This window comes from Pteropus vampyrus, unplaced genomic scaffold, assembly GCF_000151845.1.
Source record: "Pteropus vampyrus isolate Shadow unplaced genomic scaffold, Pvam_2.0 Scaffold165, whole genome shotgun sequence".
Lineage (NCBI taxonomy): Eukaryota > Metazoa > Chordata > Mammalia > Chiroptera > Pteropodidae > Pteropus > Pteropus vampyrus.
Genome location: NW_011888946.1, coordinates 1,687,325 through 1,715,253, shown reverse-complemented (window position 1 = coordinate 1,715,253; position 27,929 = coordinate 1,687,325). Strand labels below are relative to the sequence as shown.

General features: G+C 38.2%; 1 long non-coding RNA gene across 1 annotated transcript in view; it reads left to right on the top strand.

Annotated features, from left to right (window-relative positions):
- Positions 1 to 23,476: 23,476 nt before the first annotated feature.
- The window catches only part of LOC111745777, a 58,627-nt gene continuing 54,174 nt past the window's right edge, over positions 23,477 to 27,929 (top strand). Inside the window, exon 1 of the long non-coding RNA XR_002782791.1 lies at positions 23,477 to 23,502. This is a non-coding gene — a long non-coding RNA (uncharacterized LOC111745777). The remainder of the gene's footprint in view (positions 23,503 to 27,929) is intronic.

The following is a 27,929-nucleotide window of genomic DNA, read 5'->3' as shown; positions in this document are numbered from 1 at the left end:
TAGAAATGGCTACTTACCCAATGAATTATTTAGAATCAAATTTTTGGAGGATATACTTCTATCAGAAAACCCTTATTTTAGAATGCACACCAGATAAATGTGTATTTGTTTATAAATTACATATTTACTATTGTGCCGTTATGTTACAAATGTACCATATACACTAATATACTGAAAGATATAAATTATAAAGAAATTGTAAAAAATTAGATAAAAATATACAAAAAAATTCTAAATTTTTTCAGCATGCTGATGAATTATGCACCTCACTTTGGAGCCAGTTCATCTAGACTAGTGACAGTTGACTTTGGCTGCACGCTAGACTCATCTGAGGAGTTTAAGACATGACCCTGGGTCATATGAGCCACCTCCAGGTCAATTAAATCAGAATCTCTGAGGGTGGGTACATAGGTCATAAGGATTTTTTTACTCCTTCACCCCCAAGCAGAGAATTCTAGTACGCAACCAGAGGTGAGAATCATAGGTGCAGCCGCTAAGGACTGTGGTATCATGGAGAAAAATTGGGGACTGAAGCAGCTGGGGAAGACATTGCAGAGAAGATGATATTAAAAACAGCTTTGAAATTTTTACTTGGAAGTATTGAAAAGTTTTGTTCGTAAATTTGGGTAAGCTGATCTTTTAAATCCCTTCTTGCCTAGGTTGGTACCTATGTTTTTATTTTTTGAAGCAGTGCCCATTCTGAGTGTACCTGGCTTGTTAAAGTCTGGAGATGAGTCTGTATCCTGTGCCTGGCTGAGAATTTGTGCTGACCCCTTGGGCTGTTTTTCAATAATAGTAATTATGGGGGTGGTGATTTTCTGTGGTAGTAAATTACTTTGTCTCGGGAAAGCACATTCTTTGAGTCAGTATATAGTCCCATAAATGGAATCATGAAATGTTTGTTCTGGAAGGCATCTTTTAAAAACAGTATCCTTGTTCTGCATTTGAAGAAACAAGACCCAGAGATGCTATGTGGTGCTGGGTGACTTACGTAAGGCAAAGCTCTGAGAAGAAAGGTTTGAGACATTGGCAAGGGGAGGAAGAGACAGCTGATTGACATTAGATAAATGGTTCTTAAATAAAGTGCCTCAAGCACTTTATTCTGGGACAGGAGGTATGGGCTGAATGGAGTAGAGTAATTGTGCTTCCTCTGTCTTTAGCTGATCTCATAAACACTTGGGTTCAGTTTAAACATTTAAAAACAAATTACAAAGAAGACTCCTAAATTCCAAAAATTAGAAGCTCCCCGAGCTCTGCTTCTCCATTCTTAAATCACTAGAGCCTTCTCTGTGGATGAAGAGGTTGAACTACATGAGCTATGAGGTTTCTTTTAACTCTCCGTGGAATTTCTGGGACTATGTGCATTTCTAGATTGTGTCATCCAAGCTCGAGGATAACATTAGAGCACAAAATTGGGTTCAAAAATTCTCCTTTGTGTGCATCACAGGGAGAGGAGAGGTATTCTTATGTAATTCACATTTTGAGATCTAGAGGCTGGGCCCATAGAATCCTGGGACAAAAGTAGCCATTCTTTATCATGTCTACTATACATCACCTATAATGGGTCATAATAGGTAAAAGACATCACAACTTGGGAACTGCTAGACCCAGGAGGACAGACCAAGTAAACTGCATGTTGATGACTTGTCAAGGCTTTTTTCATTTGGTTTAAATTGGGTTTCATCAAGTGGAAAACAATGCATGAAACCATTCTTGTTCTTCATTCTTTAACTCACATGAAAATATTGGAAAGGTGCAAATGTAGGAGCTAGCATTACACTTGATGTTCCTTTACTCCTTTGTTTATGTTGTTACTTTCTGATATCCTTCACCTTGCCTTCTTCACCATATTCTTCACCTAAAGAATCCATCATGCCAATTGAAAAATGGACAAACAATAACAGTTACTCATTTTTCTAAATGCTTGCATGGACTTACCTTTATGCAGGAAGCTCTATCCACATTGTAGATAAAGACACAGAGGCACAGAGGGGATAAGTAACTTGTCCAAGGCCACACAGCTGGGAAGAGATAGAGCATGGCTTCAAATTCAGGTCATCAGTCCAGAGTTTGTGCTCTTAACAGCACATTTTATCATCTCTTTGATAATGGTGTCAGGATGTCACACAAGAATAAATTTAAATGTTCGATGAATATATTAAACAGTTTCCATCATCACTTTTGCTAAAAAATTTTAAATTAAAAAAATGAGATTAGATTTACGGTCTATGAACTTGGCAAAGATTTTAAAGAGTAGCCAGTACTGGAGCGGAAGTGAGAGAATGGAATTTGCCCCACTGGGGGGACTGCCAACTTGTACAGTCCTTCTGAAAGACAAATGGCAGTATGTACGAAGTCCCTTAGATACAGCAAACCCTCAGACCGAGAAATTTCACTTTTATGGATTTATGCTAACAAGAATTCTGGACAAGTTCGCAAAAGAGAATATAAAAATTCACACCAGAACATTGTTTAAAATAACAAAAAGTTGGAAGCAACATAAGTAATTGAAATAGAGGATTAGCTAAATAAACCATGGTGCAACCCTAATAAGGAAAAATATGCACATATTAAGAATGTAATAGAAACATGTTTATTGACATGGAAAGATATTCAAAATACTATTGTTTTAGAAATACTTTTAACTTAAAACATACAAGTTTATGTCGATAGTAGAATTAAGTCAATTATGTTTCTTTGTACTTTTTGGTAGTTTCAAAATTTTCTGCTATGTATTACTTATATCAGGCCTACCTGTGTCTGGGAGAATTCTCCATCCATGCAGCTGCTGCCTGGGCCTCAATTTTATGCTCACCCATGAGCCTCTGATTCCCTATTCAGCTTCCAGACTCCCTATAATGGGATGCACTCTAAATAATGGGCAGCAGCATCCTGTACTCAGAAAAAAAAATATTGTAAATTAAAAACTATTAAATCAGTGTTCAATTTTTAAATTAATTATTATGATGAAATTAATACATATTCACTTAACATTTCAAATGGAAGGAATATAGAATAATAATTGGACATTCCTTTTTCTCCTATTCTCATGCCACTCACTGACACATAATATAAGTATACTGCATTAAAAAACAAAACAGCTGTTGCATAATATCCTATAACTAACCATTTCTCTGTTGCTGGACATTCAGGTAGTTTCCAATTTTCCATTATTATTATAGGTGTTGCAATACACTTGGACATGTATTTTTTGTGCATTTTCTGTGGGATAGATATACAGAAGTGCAGAATTACCATGGCAGAGTGTAAATAAGTTTTCAATATGGCTATATGCTGCTAAATTAACCCATAAAAAGATGGTACCCGTTTATATTTCTACTAGAAACATATGAGAGTTGCTTATGCCTTTGATCAGTCAGGTTAGTTGCTTGGGACAGATTACATCTGTAGCAATGACAAAATTGACTTTCTGGACTGTAAAGTCTCTGGAACTTGGTGATGAAAGAGCTGCTCCAGTATAGGGTCTTGTCTAGGTGGTCAGCAGATGGCCCTCCACAATACTGGCTTCAAGTCTCTCTTTAACTTAAACTGGAGCATCTATGGCTCCTGAAGTATATTAGATTGCACATTAATTTCCTGTGAACATCTTAATCAATTGCTATTTGGGGGGGATCTTGAAAGACCCAGTAAACATCACCCTTCTTTTTGGCCTAAGGTCTGAATTAATTAGAATCGTCAAAAGAGTAAGAGTAAGACAGTCGAAACATCACCTTTGTTATTGCTAAAGTTGATGTTGAAGAATGTGAGTTATATCTACTGTGCAAGTGAGTCTCCCCATTCTTATCTCTGGCAACAAACAACACCCAGTCTTAGGCAGCACTGGGTCACTGCAAATCTCCTTTACCAGCCAAGGCTTTTACTGAGACATTCATTAGCTGGTTGGTAGAGAATAATCAAGAAAGCATGCTTTCTGGGTGAGTGTGCTGGGCAATCCATGGCTGGTGTTCTTTCAAAGCTCACTGATCAGATTCTGCCTCTTTTCCTTTCCTGGGGAAGCACAAGTGAAGATATAGAGTGAAACCAGAGGTGTTACTCCACAAGAAAGAAACATCGGGAATAGGAGAGATTCTTGACCTCTCTGACCTTCCTTCCCAGCCCCATCCAACAGGAAAGAGTTTGATGATGATTAGTAATATCTGCCACGATGTGGATTTGGGGTTAGGGCACATTTGTCATACAATTTTAATCCTGAAATAATTATGCAATGAATAAAATGTGGTTAGTTAAAAGTTAGATGCAATTGTGTCTCCTGCATTATAAAAGGGTTTCATTACAGATTAACTACCCTTACAGACTTTGTATCTCTATTCTCTGCATGTTTTGAGTCTCAGATAGTAGGGTGGAGAGGTAGTCTGCTCTCAATATTTTGTAACCATCTAGGTCTTGATACTTCTTGGTGCTACTCCCAGCACAGAGTTAATATTTTTATTGTAACGGTTCATAATTCAGGACTCACATATCCAAATCTCCAGCTTTTGCATCAGGGTAACAGAAGCAGAAAAGAAAAAAAGTCAGTTTTCACCAAGCAGCCAAGGATAAAATTGGTAGTGGAAAAATTAGATTTTCAAGCTATTAAATATTTATTACAAACAATGGAGCATTTAAATAAAATGAAGCTCATGTTGTCTTTCTAAATGCTTGGCATTTTCTAATTTGTGCTCTTGTTGATGTTCTTTCTTATGTAAGGAATTTTATTTATCTGTTATTTTTTTATGCAGATACTTTCCATTTGTTGTACTGAGAAGAGAAGAACATTTTTTACTTAAGTTGAGTGACTTCAGTGCCCAAGAGAGGAGTAAGATATGTCAGTGACCAATTAAGCTGGGTTTAAAAATGCATGAACTTCCTAATAGAAAAACAGTATGCCCTGGGGCGGCGGGGGGTGGGTAGAGTTGGGGGAAAGGGCAGAGGTGTATTGAGGAGGAAATGGGGAGGAACACTGAGAAGGCAAAAAGAGATCTGTTCTTTGATTAACATCTTTCCTTTCCTTATTGACACTTCATTATTTCTGGTCCTTTTCTATATTCAGCCAATAAGATGGCTGCTCCCCGGGGAGGGAATTCAATTTGTAGATAGAATAGGCTACTCTCAAGAGCCTTGACCACACACCTCTTCCTTCAGACTAGTGTTTCTCCAACTTCAGACTTTGGCATGCTTTCTCTCTAATTTTTGCCTTATCAATTTGCCACCCTTATGGTTCTTTCTTCCTTCCTTCCTTCTTTCCTTCCTTCCTTCCTTCCTTCCTTCCTTCCTTCCTTCCTTCCTTTCTCCCTTTTTCTTTCTCTCACTCTCTTCCCTTTTCTTTCTTTCTCTCTCTCTTTCTTTCTTCTCATTTAAAAAAAAATGTATGACTAAAACAAAAATCAGTGTCACTTGCCATAAACAGAAGGTAACCATAAAAGTAAGTATAATGGAAACAACAAAAGTTGTTAAAAAGTTTAAAAAATAATAAAATTCAACAGTAAGAAAAAATTATGATAAACCTGAGAGATTTACAGATTTCTTAAAATAAGTTCCTTGATGTGAAGTGTATATCTATTTATTAATAGTAATGGAGAGATTTTGAACTCATTAGTGCTTACTTTCATCTAAAATCATGTAATCGTCTATAGTTTGGAAAACAGATCTCTAGGAGGCTGTGAAGTATGATGGGAAAAGCTTGGGATTTCTACTCAGACCACAGTGTGTTAGTTCCCGCTCTTACTAGTCTCTCATAGTAAAAGTAGGATGATAATGTCTACTTCACAGGGCTCTTGTGAGGCCAGAATGCAACCATACTGAAAAATATTTAGAGCGTACTTAGGCAATTTCATTTTTATTCTTTTCTACAATATGATATTTGTAGACTATCTCAAGCTCTGGGTAAAGAAAGGAATTAAAAAACACACACATAGAATTACAAAATTTAAAAAATGGAAAGAATTACTTGGAAAAGATAAACTAAATTTATGGACCGTATTTATTTTACATTCAAAATAAAAATAGTTTTATTGAGTCCCACAGGAAAAATGTAATGTCTTACAACTAATATTATCTACTTCATTGACTAGAAGAATGTCAATGAAAAAAGTGTTACAGTTTATAGTCGTTCAAAGTTAATATCTAGGCATATTTGAGAAGCAGTAACACAGGTAGCATTCTAAGCCTTTAACTTTATATTTATAGTGAGACCAGTGGGTTGCGTGGGACGTCTGGGCCTCATAGCCCCTCCTTTAGCAGCTCATTCCCCTCATTACTGATCAGGAAACTGACACCTAGAGCACCAAGTTTCCTTCACTTAAAAAAGAAATAATCATACAGTGACCACACAGAGTTTTACCCAATGTAGACCTCATTAAATGCTTGTTAGTGACCCAATACCAACTGACAGTATTTCATACAATTCGAAAATAATGGAATACTCAATATGGAAGGAATTTCAGAGCTCACCTAGTTCGAGAGTTAGGGTGCTAACACTAAGGAGAAATGTGGATTTGGAGAACTGGGAGAACCAGAGGGATCAAACTATCTAGAAAGAAGAAAGCCCTTAATTGTTCCTATGTGAGACTTTGGATCCAGTGTCTCCAGATCTGACTTCTAAAGGGAAGACAGAAGTTTGGACTTCTGGATTTTTATGTGAAAATTTCTTTCTCTATTGGCAACTAAACAACTAAACTCTCCTATCTCCCCTCCCACCCACCATTCCCACCTTCTGCCACACATAAGCAAACAGAAAACCAAAAACCTCTGTGCAGGTCAAATAAAAAGTATCTGTGGTTTCCATCTACTTTGAGTGTTGCCATATTGGTGCCTTTGATCTGGCCCAACTATCTTCCATCCAGGATGAGAAAATGGAGGTCCAGAAAAAAGACGTGATTTAACCAAGGTCCTATCAAAAGATTTTATTCTAAAACCTCCTATGAAAAGCTGATGAATCATTCATTTAAAAAAGTATGATAGAATAAAACTGGAATCTGATAATCTAGAGAACCATAATTCTGAGCATGTCTCTTTGTTTAATTGTCTGTAGCCTATATTATCCAAGCTGGTGAACACATAAAGTTAAGAAAGTGGGCCACTGCAACAAAGAGTTGGTGGGGGAGGGTTTGAAAATTAAGTGGAAATATTTGTTGGCGTAAGATATTCCAAGAGATGAGTTCCTTTTGAAATCTTGTACCAGCAGTTAAAGTAATATAGAAGTATGTTTACCTATGGTCTCAGAGAGAAAGTTGAGTGAGATAATGAGTATCATTTGCAATTCCATGGAAGGAAAACCCAGGCATATTTTGCATTAGTCTTTGAGGATATATAAATGGGTAGATATTTCATTCATCAATGCCACAAATAATGACTGACCTCTTACTATGAACTAGTCATCGTTCAGGAGCTGGGGACACAGCATGAACAAGAAGAAAAATCTCTTGCCCTAATGTGACTTATATCCTAATGGGTTGAATGAGCTGCTTAGACAATTCTCAACTGCTTAAATAATGGATCAGCTCTTCCATTCTTTTTAGTCATGCTGACAAGAACAAGAAAGTTGATGGTGGCATTGGGAACAAAAGTTGGCTCTCTTGCTCCTAGGACAATATTCTATTGCCATGGCAATGATATGTTCACTGGTCTGAATTATGGCATAGACTTTTATATTTTGAATCAAAGCTCTAAAAATACCAGGAGGCAAAAGATGTTATTAACGGGACAAGGCGGGGGAACTAATATCAATTTACTTCCTTGTTGCCCATGCTTCACTTAAAAAAATCTTGAAACCCAGCACAAGCAGGGCATGCACCTAAATTAAGCCTGTGGTCAGCTTTGCTGGGGAGAGATGACACATTTCTGTAAGTGATTTGTCTTCGCCCCTGTTGGCTCTGGCAGATTTATAGGGGTTATATTTTCACTTACAAATTATCCTTAAACAATTTCTCCACTACCTGGAACACTGCTCCCTCCTCCCTGGCCCCTGTCAGATGGGCCCATCTGCTGTCTCCCTCCCAGATTTTTTCTTTAATAACAAAGTAATTGTTGACATTGTAAGAAAAATCCAATTCTTGGTTGAAGTTTACGTTCCAGAGGGTCTCTGGTTGGGGAGAAAATCAGCAGCAGATAGAGTTGCACATTCCTGACATTGGGGCCAGCTGCCTCCAACGCCTGCATTACTGTGAAAAACTGCACTGCCCTTTCCAGCTGGTTCTCTTTTCTTTCATGAGAGGGATCAAGAGTCTTAATGCTTCTTGTCCTTTACCGTCCCTCTAAGTGCCAGGGCTGCTGCATGGAGCAATGTCAGCAGACGGTCCAGGGGAAGATGGTAGATGAGCTGAGTAGCCCCTGAGCCAAACATGACCACTTCCCATTTGCTGGGTGATTTCATGACCTTTTATCAGATATTTCTTAAACTTATCAGTTCCTTCACCAAAGAGGAATGTGGAAATCATCATGGGTATCGAACCTCCTGTGGCATCTATAGATGATGACACCCAGCCAGGCTGAATAGATTTAATAAAGATTTGGTTGAGGGTGGCTACTGTCTTCTAGGGACAAGCCAGCTAATGGTGTGAAGACTGACCCCTTTGTCATATTTCATAGCAGCAGAGTCCCTGCTAAGTTGACCTATCCTTGATCAAATCTTAAAGGTCATCTTAATTAAGAGATAGAATAGAAAGATGGTTAGGAGAAAGGGCTTCAGAATCAGATAATCTCTGGTTTGTATCTCTGCTCTATAACTTTCTAGCTTCAGGACACTGGACAAGTTAAACTCTTTGATCCTGGCTTTCCAATTGGTAAAAAGAAAATAATCACCTCTACAACGTATCATGAAATTGTCATGTTGTCAAAAAGGTTAAGTGAAATGATATGTGTGTGAAAACATTTAAACAGTGGCCCAACAGCAGTGAGCACTCATAAATAAATAAAAGGTAATTTTTATTCTTGGTATAAAGTCTAAAGTATAGAATGTTTTCAGCAAATATATTTTTAATTTAAAAATTCAGTTAACAAAAGCTTCGTGAGTCGGCCCTTATGGGAATTGCCATAACAAAGAGGTAAGAAAATTTCAGAATCGTTATATTACTTATTTATAGGAAGAGGTTCTTTGAAAATATTTTTAAAAGTTCTGAGCAAAATGCTTTGAAGATTAACTCAAGAGTAGGGTCAATACTCCCCTTGAAGCCTTGTTTACCCATTAAGTCCTTATTTCATAATTGGTGCAAAGGTACATTTTACTTGAACTCCCTCCAAGAGGTGATATACTCTGAATTTGCAATGTCTGAATTCCTGAGACTATACTCCCTTCCAAAGCCTTAATTTCAGAGAGATCCTGCATATTTTAAACCCAAAATAATGTAGTCTTACATCCAGTATGGTTGACCTGGAGTACGCCTTGTTGATGACATGATTTTGAGGCATACGTCTTGGTGCTGGTCTTCAGTAAGATAGTGATAAAGATGATAATGATAATACCTCCCAGTTTTGTGGAAATGATTTCATTTGTGCATCATGTCAATCTTGTGTGGCAGAAAAAGCATGTATTTTCCCATATTTTACAATTGGGGAATTTGAGGATTGGAGAGTAAGTCATTTGCCTCCTGAGACTTGCTTCAGAGTTTATAAACTTTCACATATCTGTTTAGTTGCAGAACTCTTTCAGAAACTGAAATGCTTTGTGGAAGAGGAAAAAATGAACCCGAGAACAGCCTAGTAGGCCTTGCTCTCTTGTCCCATCCTTTAATTCCATGATCCCAAATCTGAGGCGGGATGACAGTGACCATGGTTAGCACTGGCAGGTGGTCACAAGAGTAAAGTTCTTTAGTTCCAGATTTCTACATGGCCTTGAAATCTAGTGAGAATTAGAGAGACGAGACCTGCCTACCTAATGCTGATGGAAATGCCTTAGTGAGTGAAACACTGACGCCAAGGTGATTTGGCAGGACACTGCAGACGGATGGGCTCTGCTCCCTGCTCGCCATTGGCTGAAATTCTGATTCTTCCCTATTTGATGTACCTGGAGAGTGAGGGAATATGTAAAAGAGGAAAAGACCTAGTGTTGGTGATGCGGACACATGTGTAGGGAGCAGGAACGAAACCTGTGTTTCTAAGTTGAGGACATAGCAAAGTGCCATAGAGTGATTTCTGGAACTATACATTTGTTTCCACATTATTCCACCTTTACTTATGTATGACCATGGACAGGTTACCTAGATTCTCTCTATCTCAGTTTCTTCATCTATAAAATGGAACCTACTTATTAGGTCTGTCATGAATATTACTTGAGATAATACGTGTGAAGGGCTTAGAACAGTGACTGGTATCTAGTAAGCATTAGATAGTTAGTAGTATTTTGATATTATCGACAAGTTCCTGAAATCTCTTCCCTTGCTTTCCATGACATAGTCCTCTCTTGTATCTTTTTCTTCTCCTTCTCAGTCTCTTTTTTAGGCTCTGATTCCACTGCTGACAACTGAATTTAGAGTTCTCAGAATGTACTTTTCTAAGTCTTCATCTCTTTCCTTCTTCACAGTCCCTGGGAGATCTCATGTGGCTCTTCCGACAATCTCCGTGCAGATGACTCTAGAACTATATCTCTGCACATTCTTGTCTCTCAAATTTAAGTTAATGAAACTAGGTGTCAAAGAGGCATTTTTATTCAGTGATTTTACAGCCATTAATAACTCAGCATGCTCAAAATGAAACCCATAATCTTTATTTTCATCACTTGCTCCTCCTTGTATACTTATGGACCAGAGATATGGCACCATCATGTGCTTTACTCTAACTAGAAACATGAGAGTCCTTCTAGATGCCAATCTTTTCTCATTTCCAATATTTATATTGTAACTGTGGAGGACAGTATTATTACTCCCCCCACCCCCCAATATTTACTGTCCTCTTTATTGTTCCCATCTCTACAGGATCTCTTCCTCTAAAGGATCTCTGTCTTCTTGGCAGGAATATATTCCAGCTCCACTGGCATCAGACTTTGCCATGTGAATTGCTTTGGCCAATAAGATGTGAGCAGAAGTGTCCCACACTATGTCTGAGCAGAAGCTTTAGGAACCATTTCTTTTTTTTCCCTCCTCTGCCATGAGAATGATGTCCCTAATAGGGGCTGATCTCTGAGCCTGGATGCTAAAATAAAAAAGACTAAAGGAGCAGACATGAGTCCTGCAGCTGGCATGTAATATGAGTGAGAAATAAGCCTTTATTATCATCATAAGACAGTGAAGTTGTTATGGTCATTTCTTGTGAAGCATAAACAAACCATGTGCTATTTGGGTCTGTGTAATAAGCAATTAATTGTAATTGGAGGATGAAAAGATGGCAATCCATATTATTTGGAGATGAAATACATAATATATAGGGGTATAAAATATCATCTGTGATTACTTAGAAATATGGGAGTTTGGGAAACAGAATAATACTACTATGCTTTTGTTCTATTAGCAGCATTTGACAAGAAAGAGAAGAGCTTGAAAATGAACTGGCAGGTTGACAGGCAAAATCAAAAGGGTATATATAAGCTTCTAAATTGGAGGACTTATGGAAAATGGAAGTATTTGTCATGTACATTGATAAAACACAAACTGAGAAGGCCTTTGAGTGACAATCAGATTAAAATTTGATCACTTACAGAGATCCAGGCGTTTCCAGAGCCATTGAATGGTTATTTTTGTAGTGATCCTTACTGGAAAATTTCTTTTAATTTAAAAAAATTCATTTTTTACATTAAAATTTTTTTAAGTTTATTAAGTTATAATTAAAGAGTAATTGTTTTTGACCAACCATCTTTGTTCCCTTTTAGTTCTTTATCAAGTTTTATTTGAAAATAGAACTCTGCTTTTAGAAATTTTGATAATCTGCTTTATTCACAAATCATAGGGACTCTAATATGACTTATTGGTTTATTCAACAAATATTTATGAAGCACCTACCATGAATGAAACATTGTTTCAGGTAATCAGGATATACGAATGAACAAAACACAAAAATTTCCATTATAAAAAAGCTTGCAATCAAGTATGGGTGAAAGACAAATAAAGTTTAGCGAAAATGAAAGTAGACTCTGGAACTGGTGGTCAGATTGGAGTTGACAAAAGAGAAGATGGCACTTGTAGATACCTTTCAAGAAATTTAAAAAGCGAGTAAGAAGATACCATAATAATGGGATGATGTTCGGGGGTATTGGGTCATTAAGGCTTTTTGTTTCTTCATTGCTCGTCTTTGTTTTAAAGATGGGAGATAAGATTTTTAGTGTGTGTGCTTAAGGGATAATCTCTAAAGAAGAGATGGGAGATACAAGAAGAGGGGTAACAGGAATATATCCTTGGGCAAGGTATTTCGATTCTGGGTCTTGGTTTTTCTATTTCTAAAATATGGAGGTTGAACTAGATCAGTCGTTTTCAAATCATATTCAGGGGTTTTGCAACCATTTTATTTGAATTTTATTATCAAGTATATTTCCATTTCATTTTAAGAATTACATAACAAAAATCGAAATCCCTAAATCTCTCTATATTAAAGTCTATCAATCCTCTTATTCACATGGCCACGTTGTCTTGTTTTTGTGAAGACCTTGGAATAGAGTGTCTACTGACATTTGAAATTTTAAAATAACGTTTCTTAGTTACATTTTAAAAAAATATAAAACAATGCTGTTTTACACTTCTTATTTGTGTGAGAAATGATGTTCTCAATAGCAATAACTAGATAATGAGACAGTTATAAGACTATTAACTATCGTTCATAATCCAAAATTTCAATATTTTGGATTTATCAAATCAATCTTATTCTTCATCGTTAACTTTATAAAAGGTAAACATTAAAATTAAGACTTTCTTGTTCGCTTTTTAAGTAAATTTATACTAGTGAAATAGTATTAAAATCAAATTTATATGTTGGAGTTCTACATGATTTCATTAACAAAATATTTAAAGTTCAAAAGCTGTGGGATAGGATAATCTCTAAAATTCCTTTAAGCTCCATCGGACCTAAAATTCTGTTGACCTAACAACATAACCTGGATTTATAGGATAATTGCCAACTTCCCATTTCACTTTGTACTTGGAGTAAGAAGATGGAAAAAAATGGCTGCATGTGGAGGAGGGAAAATTCAACTGTACTTACTGAAACTGACTCAGCCCTTCCAGAAAATATACTAAAGAACCAAGTGGCCAGCTTTAAATGACCTTTTCCCATAGTAAATGAGGGAATAGATTCCCCTTAGTGGGCCATATCTGTCTCTCGTAAATGACTCTAATTAAGTTGGTCACATGGAAACAAAACGGCATCCAGGGGCTGTTTTGAAATGTACCCAGCTGAATTCTACTGTTATCTAACCCAACCCCTGATTTTCAAACTGTCAGTGTCTAAGTATATGCTTTTTGCTTTCTCTAAATTTGCATAAACTCCAGTAATCTTTTTTGCTGTTGATAATAGTGTTTGTGTTAAAATCACACCTTCTTTTGATTTCTTGCATGCATATTGGCTTTTCTCCTGTTTATGGACATAAGTGCTTTTATCTCACTCTGTAATCAGTCACAACCCAGGGTGGAGGCAGGGAATGTTTGGTACAATATTTCCTATATAAACAGTTTCACTGTAAAAGGAACAATATGGCTCTAATTTTGATGTATGATCAGTTTAGAAATATGCAAACACATTTGAATATACATCCTGTACATGACAACAGCAATGTGAAATTGGATACACAAAAGGATTTTATTTTTGCTATAAGTGATTTCCCCAGCACTCCTTTAACCAGATAATATCAGCTTTATTTCCAAGCTTTTAAGTGAAAATGCCTGCTTTGATAGCTTTCCCAAATTGATAAAAATATATGTAGTCAAATAGAATTTTTTTTTAATGGTCAAGTTGTCCCCTGGCACACACACTCTATCTTAGTCTGAATACAAATAAAAGCAGCCTGAATTGAAGAGATTTAAAATTTTCCAATGTAGCTGTAAAGTAAAATTGGAAGTGGCAGTGGTAGACACACAGCCCAGGTATGTTTCAGATTCATTTGTTCTGTGTGAGAAAAAAAAGCACTTGGATCGTTAGGTCCTATTCGAATGTGCCAGGTGGGTGGTGAACCTTTGTCCCTTTGGTTTGGTCACAAGCTGCCCAGGTGTGGGTTAGCATTGATCGGGCAGTGGTGCTGGTGCCTTTGCTTTTCTGTCTCTTTCCCACAGGGCAGTTTTGGGCCGAACAATAGAAATTCAGTGAATGTAGTTGTAATTTGGCTCCTCACACTTTCTATCATGAACAAAGATCCTTATTAAAAGGTAAACACATTACCATAATCCTACCACCTTAATATCAGTACAATTTATAACAAATTTACTACATACTGGAATTTACTAATACCAGCTAAGCCAACCTAGGAGGTCGATATTGTTTTTAATACCCCTGTTTTTCTGAGAAGGAAACCGAGGCTTAGAGAGACTGTTTAGCTGAGACAGTACATTTAGGAGGTGGCCTGGCTGGGATTAACATCCAGTTTAAGAGCTCATGTTCTTAACTTCTAAGCCAAGCTACCTCTCAAAGATTTTAATTTTTTTCACATTTTTATCTGTTTTTGTCTATAAGTATGCATACTTTTACATGAAATTCAAGTGAATACACATATGCACAGTGGCACACTGGAATATATTAAAATTGTAATATCTGGGATATTTTTAAATTATCTTAAGTATTTTTTAATATCACCCTTATAGTCTTCATTACTATGATTTTGTCATTTCTAATGGTTGCATAGTTCATATTAAAAATGTATTTGCTGTATGATTTCAAATTATGTGCAAGGCATTATGTTTTTACATACGCAACTCATTTTGTCTTCCCACTCAATAAAAGCAATTGTTAGATGTGTGTATCATTATCTCCATTATACAGATGTGGAAGTTGAGAGTCACAAGATTTAAGTAACTTAGCCAAGATCAGCCATCTGGTCAGTGTCTGGGCAGAAATGCCAAGACAGACTTGACTCTACTATCTGGCTCTTTCTACTACCCCATAGTTGCCTTTGGAAAATTAATAAACTGAAATATCCAATACTTGGGGTGTGGATGGGTATTGTTTCATGTGTGGACAATAAATTTACTTAGTTGATGGCAGCCGAATGTAACAATGAGCACTGCTTTTCTTCCCAGTGAAACTTACCATATGGACTGCCATGATGGGATGTGTGCTTGGATGGGTGTTCCAGTTATCCTGGTGGATTTGGGCAGGTTCATTCGGGCCCAGAAATCTGTCAGCGTGAGTTTGCAGGGTCTGGGCCTTCGGTCTCCTGGGGGTCTACTCTGGGGACAGAAGGACAGAAGGACACCAGATGGGGAGGGAGGTATCTTGAGTATCTGACTTTAGAGTTTCATTTGGTATGTGTGTAAACAAATGGGAAGTTCTCACCACTACACACCAGACACAGTTTGGGAACTCTTTTTCTACAAAAGCCAAATCCTAGCTATCTTTCTCTCATCCCTTCTCTCTTCTGGTTTCTTCTAAACCTTAAGGCAGGTGTCTTCATCATTTCAGGCTGTTATAACAAAATTACTATAGACTGGGTGGCTTAAAAACAACAAACATTTATTTCTTACAGTTCTGGAGGCTGAGAAGTCCAAGATCAACGGGCCAGCAGATTCAGTGTCTGGTGAGAGCCCGTTTCCTGCTTCATAGACAGCCATCTTCTCACTGTGTTCTCACATGGTGGAGAGCAAGGAGAAGAAAACTCCCATGTCTCATCTTATAAGGGCACTAATCGCATTTATGAGGGTTCCACCTTCAAGACTTAATTATTTCTCAAAGACTCTGTCTCTTAACACCATCACATTGGGGGTTAGGATTTCAACATATGAATTTGGGAATACGAACGTTCAGTCCATAACAGCAGAGTTTCCCAATGTGTGTTGTGAGGATGACTGCAAGTATGCTTGAAAAAATGTTAGGGGTACCCTGATGAACATTTCTTTAATAGTTATGCACTTAATTTAAAAAAAAAATGTATTAAAAAAATACATAGCAGCTCATTAAACAGTGACTTTCAGCACTATTATATTGCTTGAGAGGAGGCTTACTTAAAGTAAAAAAGTAAACAATATAAAGAAAAACATTTAAAAAATAATAAACTAGGGTATGCAAAAATCCCGAAGGTGGCTTGTGAATAAGGGAAGTTTGGGCAACACTGCTTAAAAGATGATCTCTCTTTCCCTTTGCTCTCATTCTGCACTGCCAGCCCAATCTGCTACTCCAGCACAATGCCTTCATGGTCTTCCTGCCTGGAACCCTGCTCCTCTCTTGCCTTTTAAATCCACCACCTCTCTGCCCCAGAGCTTGATACAGTGCCCAGCACAGAGTAGGAAGTTCAGCTGGGATCCTCAGTTTCTCTGCTTGTAAGATAGCAAGCAGGCCAACCTGTGGCCTGCCCCTGGGCTCTGCCTCCCAGCAGTAAATTCTGGGATCCAGGGCTCTCAAAGCCTGATCTTCTGCTAAGAGAAGGAAATAAGGGACAGAAATAGAACAAGAAATCTTGAACACAGATAAAAGGCTTTTTGATATTTGCATGAAATATGCTTCTTAAAGAGGAACTATTTTTATAGTATTATCTATAAGAGATTATAGGCAAAAATTAATTTTCTAAGTCTTTATAGTTAAAACAGTCTGTGCACAGAAGGAATTTAAATTCCTCTTTTAATAAAAAACCGTGCATTGTCCTGCAGGCAAAAGGCTAGGTTTTTTTTTTTTTTTTTTATGTGATTATTTTGCAATTTCTGAGGCTAAGAGAAATTTGTAAAATGCTATAAAGACTGCTGTGCTTACCTCACTGCATTCCAGACTGTGTCTATGCTTCCTCATAAAGGATTATTTGGGGGAGGGGAGAGGGCAGGAATATTACAATACAGCAATTCAATAAAGTATTGTAAAACCATAAAATACAGCAAGGACAGGAATTAAAGCTTTCTAAGTGAAGGATTTAAGAGACAGGCGAGGCAAGTCTAACTGAAGGAACTAAATGAATAGTCCAGTAATTGAGCTTAGAACTAACTGAGGGGTGATCCAAAGGCATTTGAAGTGTTAATTTATTAAATAACCCTTTGCTTTCATGGCTTACAATAAAAAATATTTGTGGTCAGGAAAGTTAGGAGACAGGAAGCTGAAGTCTTCTAAACCCATTTCTATGCTTGGAATGAAACCAAACCTTTATCCAATCATAAACCTTATGTGTTTATCTGCAAAGGAGTGGAGAGGGAGAGAGGGTAGCAGTATTTGATTTCTATTTAAAGTACCTCTTTTTGCCCTGGATTTTGGTCCTAATGGGGTGTCTTCGTGCAGCTGAGAGGAGACCGCTGTTTCCCCTGCCTCTCTCCTACCTTGATCCATAGCACCCACCCTCTGAGCTGATGTGCATGCATTGGCTCAGTTTCCCTGCTTTGGAGAAAATTCACAGGGAAGTAGGGAATGGTTTAATGATCAAAGCTGAACTTGATCTGTATCAAAAGTATCCTTTCTATCCTGGAAATCTGAGCCACTTGAAAATAGTTTAGATCCAAGAGAGAGACTACCCAACTGTCCACACAGGCCCGCTTGAAAGGAGACTGGGGCGGATCACCAAACATGACCTGTCTTTAACATGATTGCCTGAGAACAGTGTGTTTGAGAGCAAGCTACTGCACTTAGGCTCCTTCCAATGGTGCTGCATCTAGTCTCATTAAAAAGAAAAAAATTAATGGGGAACACCCCCAAGGACTGGGACAAAAGTATAAATTTCTAATATGACTAGATATTTCTGATATCTTATTTGATGGATGAAGAAACTGAGACCAGGCAGTGAACTGCTTTGTCGTGGTATATACCCACTGAAGAGTGAGAGTCCTGGTTGATAGCAGAGTGATCTTGAGCAAGTGACTTGATCTTTCTAGACCTCAGTTTCCTCATTCTTCCATCCTTAAAATGGGGGTAAATGATAGTTTACACTTCTGTGGTCATTTATAAATGTCTAATTTTTTGATTCCCAGTCCAGGCCTGAATGTGGTATAATTTTGCCTTCTTTACAAGGTGCTACCTCTTTTTATAAAGCTTGGAGAAAGAATGTTTGTGGTTTGTTATAATCTGCTTACTCATTACCTAATGACATTCTGGGACAATGTTGGCCAGAGGTGACATAGGAATAAAAAGGGTAGTTAAGAAACTTAAATTTGCCAAGTGCCTACTATGTATCAGGCACTTTACATATATCGTTTAATTTGATTCCTGCAAAAATATAAAGGAATTTTAGGAGATGGGAATTATTATTCTCATTCTCAATTGGAGATATTGAGCTCCAATAATTTACATGATGTAACTGAATAGACACAGCCAGGGCCAGTCCAGGTATCAAACTGGAGTTGGTCTTGTCTCTAAAATCAAAGTCTTTCCCATCTTTTGTGCATTGCCTTCAATGGTAGAATGGTGGTGCGTGGTGGAAGGCGAGAAGACCTTACAGGGAGGCTAGGTATGATTATCCTGGGACATCAGGCACTGCTCAAGTGTCATGAGACTTCCTCTTGATTAGACACCAAGAAAAGTACATTGTGAATCAGAGCTCCTGACATACAAGGAACATCCAGAATCCCTGTTCAGGTCCTGGAGGAGATGCCCTGGAAGTTGCATGGACCATGTACACATATGGCGGCGATTTACTGAGCACCACTTACATGACTGGTTTAGATGATTTACGGGCATGACTCTCATTTAATTCTCACAGTAGCCCAATGCTGTGGAAGTTATAGTAAATTAAGGCCTATACACATTAAGGGAATTGCAGGGCCAAGATTTGAGGTGGTGATTTTAGTTATTTCATTCCATTACCTTCGAACAGTGTGAAGAAAGAGCCTGTGATGGGAAGGAGATAGCACAGTGCTCAGGAAGCCTGTGTCTCCAGTTTGATCTTTTGGGCCAGTTGGATTTGCCTAGAGGGAAACTCCTTTCAACAGTTACTGGTGCTTTTTTCCATTTTGCTGGAACACAGCACATCAGCCATAGTCCAGGGGATCTTTGAGAGACTGGGGAGGTTTGGGCAGGACTTGGTGACAACCACCACTTCTGTGCAGTGAGTGAACTTTGGAATCAGTCACTCTCGACTTGAGTCCTGCTTTGCTTCTATCTAGCTACTTATAAAGAGTGATTTGCCGAATGGTTCTAAGCCAATTTCCTTTATAGTCAATACTACTACTAATAATATTTACTTACCTTATGGACTTGTTTTAAGATCAAATGAGAATATGTTCATAAAAAAAAAAATAGCAAACTGGAGGTAGAATCCAGCTCATGAGTGACCTGAAAGGTGTTTTAAAATGTCCTAAGTAGTTGTCAACTTTTAAAAATTATGAACTATCATCGAAACATCTACCTACCTACCTACCTATCATCTTTCTTCATCCTTTCCTTCCTCAAATATTAAACCCATGATGTAAAGATTTTCTCTAAAAATTCAGGAGATCTGGTAGTACAGGACCCTTGTTTCTATGATGTAAAAATCAAATCAAGATAAACAGCAACCACTACCTTAGAAAGAGCACGTATGTTCCAGTTTGCCTCAGTCCCCTGCACCCCCCACTGTCTTCTTTGTTTATCTGGTCCCTGTAGACTTTACAGTGTAGAGTCTGGCATATAGTAGCAGCGTTGTTTTCGATGTAGAGTAACATGCGGAAAGTAGCAGATTTAGGATTTGAACCCTGTCAGACTGACTCCAGGGCCAGCAGGATTAATCATGCTACTCTCTGGCCTCACTACTCCGAGTGTGGTCTACAAAACAGCAGTCCAGCATCACCTGGAGCTTGTTAGGCAGATTCTCGGCCCCACTCTGGACCTACTGAATCAGAATCTGCATTTTAACAAGCTCTGTAGGTGATTCATATGCTCATTAAAGTTTGAGAAACACTGCTCTATAACTCTTATTATTAACTGAATATTTGGACCCTCAAGTGTTACAGAAAAGGCCATTGTATTAAATGGAAGACATCCGGGGAACTGAGAATAGAATTCAAGTATATTTGCTTTGTGACTATGATCAAGTCTATTCTGGATCTCATCATCTTTCTCTGTAAAATGAGAGGATCAAGCAATATTTATACTTTGCAATTCATAGGAACACTTACTAGCAGTGTGACCTCTGAGCAAGTACCTCCAACACAATGTTGGGTGCCAAGGCTACAAAGTCCAATGAGGCATAGGCAGCACATGCCTGTCTTCTGGGGCCTCTGAGTTCAGGATGCTAGAGATGAATGAACACTTATAGCACTTACGACAAATGCATATCCAGGTCATACGTGAAGCTAATACTCTGATCCCAAAACAGCATCCAAGATGCACTCGAATGGTCCCCACAGTCCTGACCAAGGTAAAAGAGCCCCCATGTGTGACTGAGCAACCCCTTAGCACAGAACACACATGAAGAAATGGACCTGCCATGTTTATATCCTGGCAGTTGGGTGCCACCCCAGGGGAAAAAGTATGTTGGACTGACACTGGGTAAACATTTAGATCTTGCAGACCTTTATTTATTAACATTTATCCTGAGGGGAGAGTGCTTTATAATTTTATTTAAAAAATAAAATAAAATAAGGCCTCTAAGCTAGCAATGAATTATAGATTGTGCTAATTTGGTTCAATTATTTTGCTCATTATGGACAGAAACACAAGTGACATTACAGATCCAGGACTGAGAAATCAAGTCCCAGATTACTTGTGTGAAAATACAAGTGGGATTTAAAAATGTATCAAATAACTAGCTGTCACACCTGATTAATACCGCCAGATCTAAGAGAAGCGGCTGTTCTATCTTTTAAAATGTCATTAAAATATCAAAAATAAAGAGTTCACGTAATTAAAGAAACATTACTTTGTTCACACAGCCTGAAAAAATGTGATTAGGCAGCAGTTTTGAAATGGTGATATTCAATCAGGTAGGCATTTGTACACCAGCTTGGAGCAGATACTGCTGGTTATGTAAAATGTTGCCTCATTATGTGCTGCGTTAGGACAGTCGCCAGGGAAAGAGAGACGCGGAGCTGGGGGCACATGGTTCACTTACTCAGAAGTCAGTCGCAAGAGTGGAGTTTTTTTTGTTTCAAAGCCCAAATAGCCCTGTTTTATCAAATAAGCTATCTGGGTTACATTTCCTGTCAGCAAAGCAACAGGATCCACGTTGACGCTTGAGTTCCAAATAAGACTGATTTAGTTATTTTGTCACTAAACACAAGTTAAATTTCCATTCAACAAAAACAAGAATAATTGGTTTGGTTTTAGAAAGACAAGCAATCATTTTTCATTAGCTTATGAGGGAATGAGCATGCTGTTGGCTGCTAATGTATGCTTGCAATGATGCCGGGGGATGGGCATGCAAACTCCAGTTAGCAATCATTTTCTGTGAAATAACAGTGGGGGCTCCATATATAACTGGGTCTCTTAACCCACATATCTATGTTGGCTCAAGTCACTTGGCAAAAATAAATTCCTATTTGTTGTGTCTTGTTCAAGTCGGGCGCTCAATAAATGTTGGTTAAATTAATTTGCAGAAATATGAGTAGAAACTGGTGTAAGGAAACACCATTTTCATGTAGTTTGTGGGCTGCACAATTTAGCCTTGGAAGTAGAAGATGACAAAAATACTGATGCTTCATAATTGAAGGCCTGGTCAGAGTGTACAGCCAACCTTGTCCAGGTCATGTGTTTCTGGAGAGAATGCACCAGAGATTTTTCATAGTCTTTGAGTATTCCAGCACTGATCAATAAACCTGCTATTCTTGGTGTGTGCGAGATTTCGTGAGGAATATTTACTCAAGCAGTACATCTACCCAGTGCCAAAACAACTGGTTAAAAAGTGAAAACTCAGTCAAACAAGTGGTATGACCATGATTTCCCTGAATTCAAGAGTGGTTTTGAGTCTCAGATAGGACCAGTGATGGCGGCCAGGCATTGATTGGTGGCTTCCTGGATGGAGTAAGAAATACTCAGCTCAGCCCTAGCCCCAGAGTTCAGGTCAATCCTTGACTGTGCCTAAAGGGAGCTGTAATTCAAGTTAGGCGAGTGCATGGACATTGGAAGGCCAGCCTACTAGACTGGTGGTGTCCAAAGAGGAGTGTGGGAAGAAAATATTAAAACTGTATATTAAATTTTGGTCTCAACCTTTTTGTTCTCTGTGTGTCTATGTGTGTGTATATTTTATAGCATACATATGTGAAAAGGAAGCAAGTATAAAATTTATAAACAAGTAAATATATGTTTATCAGAGATGCATGTTCAAGAATTTTTCTAATAATGGAATGAAACAATCAAAAAAGGCTTAGAGATGTTATACTTGGTCAAGCTCTGAGAAGGCAGTGATGATGTCAGTTTTATTCATCTCTGTATACCCAGTTTCTAGCACAGCATTCAGAAGGTGGTTTTTATATTGTAAGCTCCAAGAGAACAGGCTCTCCTGTTTTTGTTTAATATTGTGTTCCAAGTGCCTAGGACAGTCCTTGGAATTTAGTAGGTTCTCAAAAAAAAACACATCTAAAAAAAATGAATGCCCATTAGATAAGTCAGTTGTCCTAATCCAAAATTTGTTCCTGACACGATTGTGAGATCTTTAGAAGCATTTTGGACATTTTGAATGATTTATTTGTCCACATGTTTGAAATCGAAGGTAGGAAGTGATCATGACCTGCATACTGCCAGGATTCCCCCTTCTCTTTAAATTGTAAACCAGACTTATTTTTAAAGTAATCCTCATTGATCAATGCCCAGACATAAATTAGGGAATTAATTTGCTTTTCAAAATTAAGATTCCTCACTTTGCAGCAGGATCACAATAAAATCCCTTTAAATAAAGACTGTATACAATAAAATTTGACTACTAAAAAGTAATGAGTGCTCACATTTTTAGGATTACATACTCTTCCATATTGTCTGAGAGTTGTCTAGTGTAATTGTATACCTTGAGTGGACACTGGAGCAGAATAATCCATAGAGGTTATTTAAAAATCTCATGGTAAAGTATACAGATTGTGTGTGTGTGTGTGTGTGTGTGTGTGTGTGTGTGTGTGAGAGAGAGAGAGAGAGAGAGAGAGAGAGAGAATGTGTGAATGCCTTTCACCTTATCCACATTGTGCCAGGTTTTTAACCTCATGACTGAGAATAGCAAAGTATAGAATTAGGAAATCTCAAATTCAAATCTTAGCTGTGCTGTTTATTAGCTATAATTTGCCTAATGTGATGTTTTGGAGTCTTAATTTACCATAATTATTTCCAATAATACTTCCTTTATAGTCACATAAATTAAGACTGTTGGTTTGCAAGTTATAGAAACCTAATTCTGACTGACTTAAGTAAGTAAAGGGAGTCAATTTGCTCATGCAAAAGGCAAGTCCAGATTAGAGGAGTGGCTTCAAGCCCAGCTTAGTCTAGGGCTTATTCAGCATCATCATGACTCACATCTTCCCTCTTTTGGCTCTACCTTCCTCTTTGTTGGAGTCATTCAGAGGCTCGGGTGGGGTAAGTTGGCTGGCAGTACATTTTAAGAGGAAGAGAATTTATGTCTGTTTTAGCAGCCCAGCTACCTGTTTCTTTGCCTCTCATTGGCTCATTTGGTCATGTGCTCATCCCTGAAACAATTACTGTGGCCAAGGGAATGTGATATGTTATTTGACTTTAGTCTTAGTCATATGCACCTTCACTGCTGTGTGCTGTTAGCACCCCTCACTCCACTAAATCACTTGGTTCTGAAGCAGGGGATGAGTGGTCCTACAGAGATAATTTAGAGTTGCAAGATGAAGGAAGAGTGAATGCTAGAAGGTGACAAAAATAACAGTTGTCACCATGGCCAGTTTGTGGAAAGATTAAATGAGATCATATATGTGAAAATGCACAACATGTAGACAATTAGTAAACCATCAAAAGTAGATGATCAGATTAATTAAATCTCAAGAAATGAGTCAGAAGTAATGTAGAACAAGTTTCAGATTAAGCTTATAAGGAAGCTTACTTACTTGGAAAAAATTAGTTGAGTTCACTAGACATTTCTTCAGCATCTTTGATATGTCAAGTGTTATGTATAGGCCTATGGGTACTGTAATTTAAGAGAGTCGGTCTCTGCATTGGATTTTCTTAGAGTCTAACAAGAGATGCAAATGTGTATGCTATTTCAACGCAATGTGCAAAGTGTTTGATGGATATATGCTCAGGGGTCTGTGGGAGCACCAGGGAGGGGCTGCTAACCCAGCCTGGGGGAAAGGAAATGGAAGGTTTACCCAAGGATAATTTCTTGATCAGCATTTTGACCAATTAATACTAACTATCCTGGTGAAGAAAGAAGGTGGGGAAAAGTTTTTTTCTGGGTAGCAGAATGGCATAGGTAGAGGTAATAACAAATAACTAGAAAACGCACAGTGTGACTGCTGAAGGCAGAAGTGGGGGCTGGGAGCATATATGGTGTGTAAAGCTGGAGGCTGAGAGTGGCAGGTGATGAGACCGAAGACATGCTCACTGGGGCCCGATCACTAAAGGCACCTTATTGCATGTAATGGAGACTGGGCATTGTCCTTTGGTTATGGGAGGCTACTGAATGGCTTGAAAGCAGGAGAGTGACACAATCCAATTGGAATTTTTGAAAGATTACTCTGATTGGAGGTGGTGAATGGATACAGATTGACTCAGATGGACTTTAGAAAGCCCAGGGAAGGTGCAGTTGCACAGGTCCGGGACAGACATGTGGAAGGAGCCCTGGAAGTAGATGTGGAGGGGGAAGAGACAGAGGGCAAGAAGGGAGGGGTTCAGGTAGCAGGACTCAATGATTAGTCAGATGTGTGACGCTGCGGTGGGGGGAGGAGTCAAATGTATGACAAATATTGTGGTGGATATGAACCTGTTCTTTTGTGATAAAAGGTAAAAAGAAAAGCAAACAAACTGGAATTGGAGCAGTCCATTAAAAAGGAAATGGTTGAATATATGATAGTACTTCCATATGGTAGGCTAAACTTACTCTGCAGGAGTCAAAAATAATGTTTTTATAGAAATTTAATGGTTGAAAATATGCCTATGATATATAAAGTGAAAAAAGCAGGCTATAAAACAGAATAGCATTATGATCCCAATGTATGTAGAGTTAGTTATTGAAACATCTGTATTATATAATTCCAGATGATTTATAGCACATTGTGAATTGTTCTCTTTTATCTCGGAAACAAGGAAGCATTTCTGTATTTTCCATTTTTAAAAACAATGAACTTGTAATATTTTTTACAATTAGAAGAATATAAATGGTACGTTATAAAAGAAAACCAAAACAGACATTCCTGATAGATGCCGACTTTGCAGGAAAGAGGTTCCCAGAGAAAGTGGGGAACTGGGTTTGGGGCTCACACCTAGAGTACGGACAAGGAGTGGACACTTGGCCTATTGTATGAGTGGTGAGAATGGTCATTTACACTGTGGCTTTTGAAGTGGGAGATTAGGAAAGACTGAAGCCTGAAGTATCTACCCTACTGATGCCTGAAGTCTACCACTTGCTATTCCTCAAGCAAGAGACCATACCCAAGGCCCTGAATCAGGAGAGGTGGATGTGAAGCCTCATCCTGTGGTTTATAAGCTATGGAATCATGGGCCAATCACTTATCTCCTCCAAACCTCAGTTTTCTCATTTCTAGAATGGGTTGAATACTACCTTCCTTGCCTAACTCACAGGTTTACTGTGGGTTTCAAGAGATAATATGAAAGGGCTTCCTGAAGGACAAAATATTATCCACCCCTCAGCTTTTATTACCTTTGTCCTGTGATAGTTTATAGCTCTGTACCACTTCCTCTCTCCACGATGGCCTCCCACCCCATGGTGGGATACTTCTAGACTCTTTCATTGTGAATAAGTTTACAAACAATCCATGAATGTATTTACCCACATCCCTCCCTTACTCCCCATACCAACAACTATAGAGTGTATTACATTTTCCTGGTGAGAAGCATGAAGAAGTATGTCTGCTTTTTCTCATTTCCCCCAGTGATGTCTGCTTGCCTACACCTCACCTTTGGTTTAATGCACCAGAGACTGTAAAATTTAAAAGGTCACGTGACATCAAACAAAGGGGCATCTTGAGATGAGCTCTGGGTAAAAGGCCTTTTTTAGCTTATGAATATGTGGGTAGCTTATATTATTTTTTAAAAGCATGCCCACAAAAGTGTGACTAGAGGCAGGTGCTTCAGGGAAAGCAATCTGCAGGAAGAGAAGTTGCTCAAGACTTTTCTGACCACAGACAAAACAGCCACCACCTCCACCCATGAGAGTTGCCTTTGATTTCTTTTTGGGATTTTATTGAGGAAGTACAATTTTATTGGGAAGGAAGAACACAGATCACAGTGTGAAGGGGACTGCCTTGAGTTGTACCTGGACAAGTATCCATAGTGGTTTTGGAAAAGAAAGCCACTTCAACAGGGAGAAAAGTGGCCACTCTTGGCTTCCATGAAATGTTAGTTTACACTCTAGACTAAGTTGATTCGCTTTTAACAGCTTTTGCTGCATTGCATAGATTGTGAATGTGATATCTGTGGTAATTTGGACCTCGTGTCTCGCCCTCAGGGATTCACATGGGCATTTTGGAGTCCTGAGAGTCTCAGCTCTCATAAATGGGATTGGTGGTATAGCCTTGGTGACAGGCTAGAAATCGGGCATCTTATAAGTATTTGGAAGAGTCAACTTATTTGATGCAGGAACCACAGATTAAAAAAAAAGACTCACATTTTAGTGGCCTAGGAATTCCTTGAATTTCAGATTATTAGGTCCTCTGGAATGGTTTCAAATCTTTGATGCAATTCAGGCATCAAGATTTTGTTTCACTGCATTATTTTCTTTTTTCTAAGCTCGAATCGGTTTCTCTTCAAGTTTTCCCCATTTAGGTAACTGCTACCATCACCCAGCCAGTTACTCAAAACCTTGAAGTCATTCATACTGCCTCTCTTTCCTTCTCGCTCCACATCCAACCCACCTGCATTGGCTCTCTATCCTGAATCTGACTACTTTTTCTGATCTTCACTGGTTCTACGCTAGTTCAAGCCATTATCGGCTCTTTCCTAGAACACTGGGTTAGCTTCCTTACAGTTTACTCGATTCTCTTCTTAACTGCCAATAGTCTGCTGTTCACACAGCAGCCAAGGTGATGTTTAGAAAAACATCCAGAGACGATGTGTGTCCTTCCCCTCTCAGAACCCTTCAACAACTGTGTCTCAGTGCAACTAAGAGTGGATGAGAAAAGTTTCTCTTTATAAATATGTTTCTGCTAATAAACAAAGAAGAAATGATAGAATGAGAAAATTAACATTTAAAAGTCCTCTAGTGGAAAAATAAAGCTAGGTAACAATCACCGATGGCTGCTAATTTCAGAGACACCCTGACGTAATGTGTGGCTGTACATATTACTACCTATGAAGTCTTCTTGCTCAAATATTAAACCCAAATCCAGTCTAGATTCTAAATCTAACTGTCAATTTATAGGAAATACAAAGGATAGAGGTATATAATAAGTGATACAATGGGCAAGCATTTAGCAAAATCCAGACTCTGGCAAAAGCTTCAGACAAGTAACTTGGGTACTTTAATAAACAAATAGCAAACGGCGGAGGAAAGACATGTACCTGTTTGCCTAGGATTTTCCTGGTTTTAGCACTGAAAGTCTAGCTTCTTGGAAACCTCCTAATCCCAGGCAAACTGGGACTGTTGGTCACCTTTGGTAATAGTGAAGGGGGTAGGGAGGGGTAGGGATCAGGGCCCTATAGATTAAAAGAGGTGTAAGAGACAGACATATGGACTTTATTTGGGTCTTACTTAAATAAAAATTGTGATGGAGAGGAACCATGACTATGATTGATGATATTAAGGAATTATTATTTATTTTTAGATATGGTTATGATATTATAGTCATGCTTTTTTAAAGAAT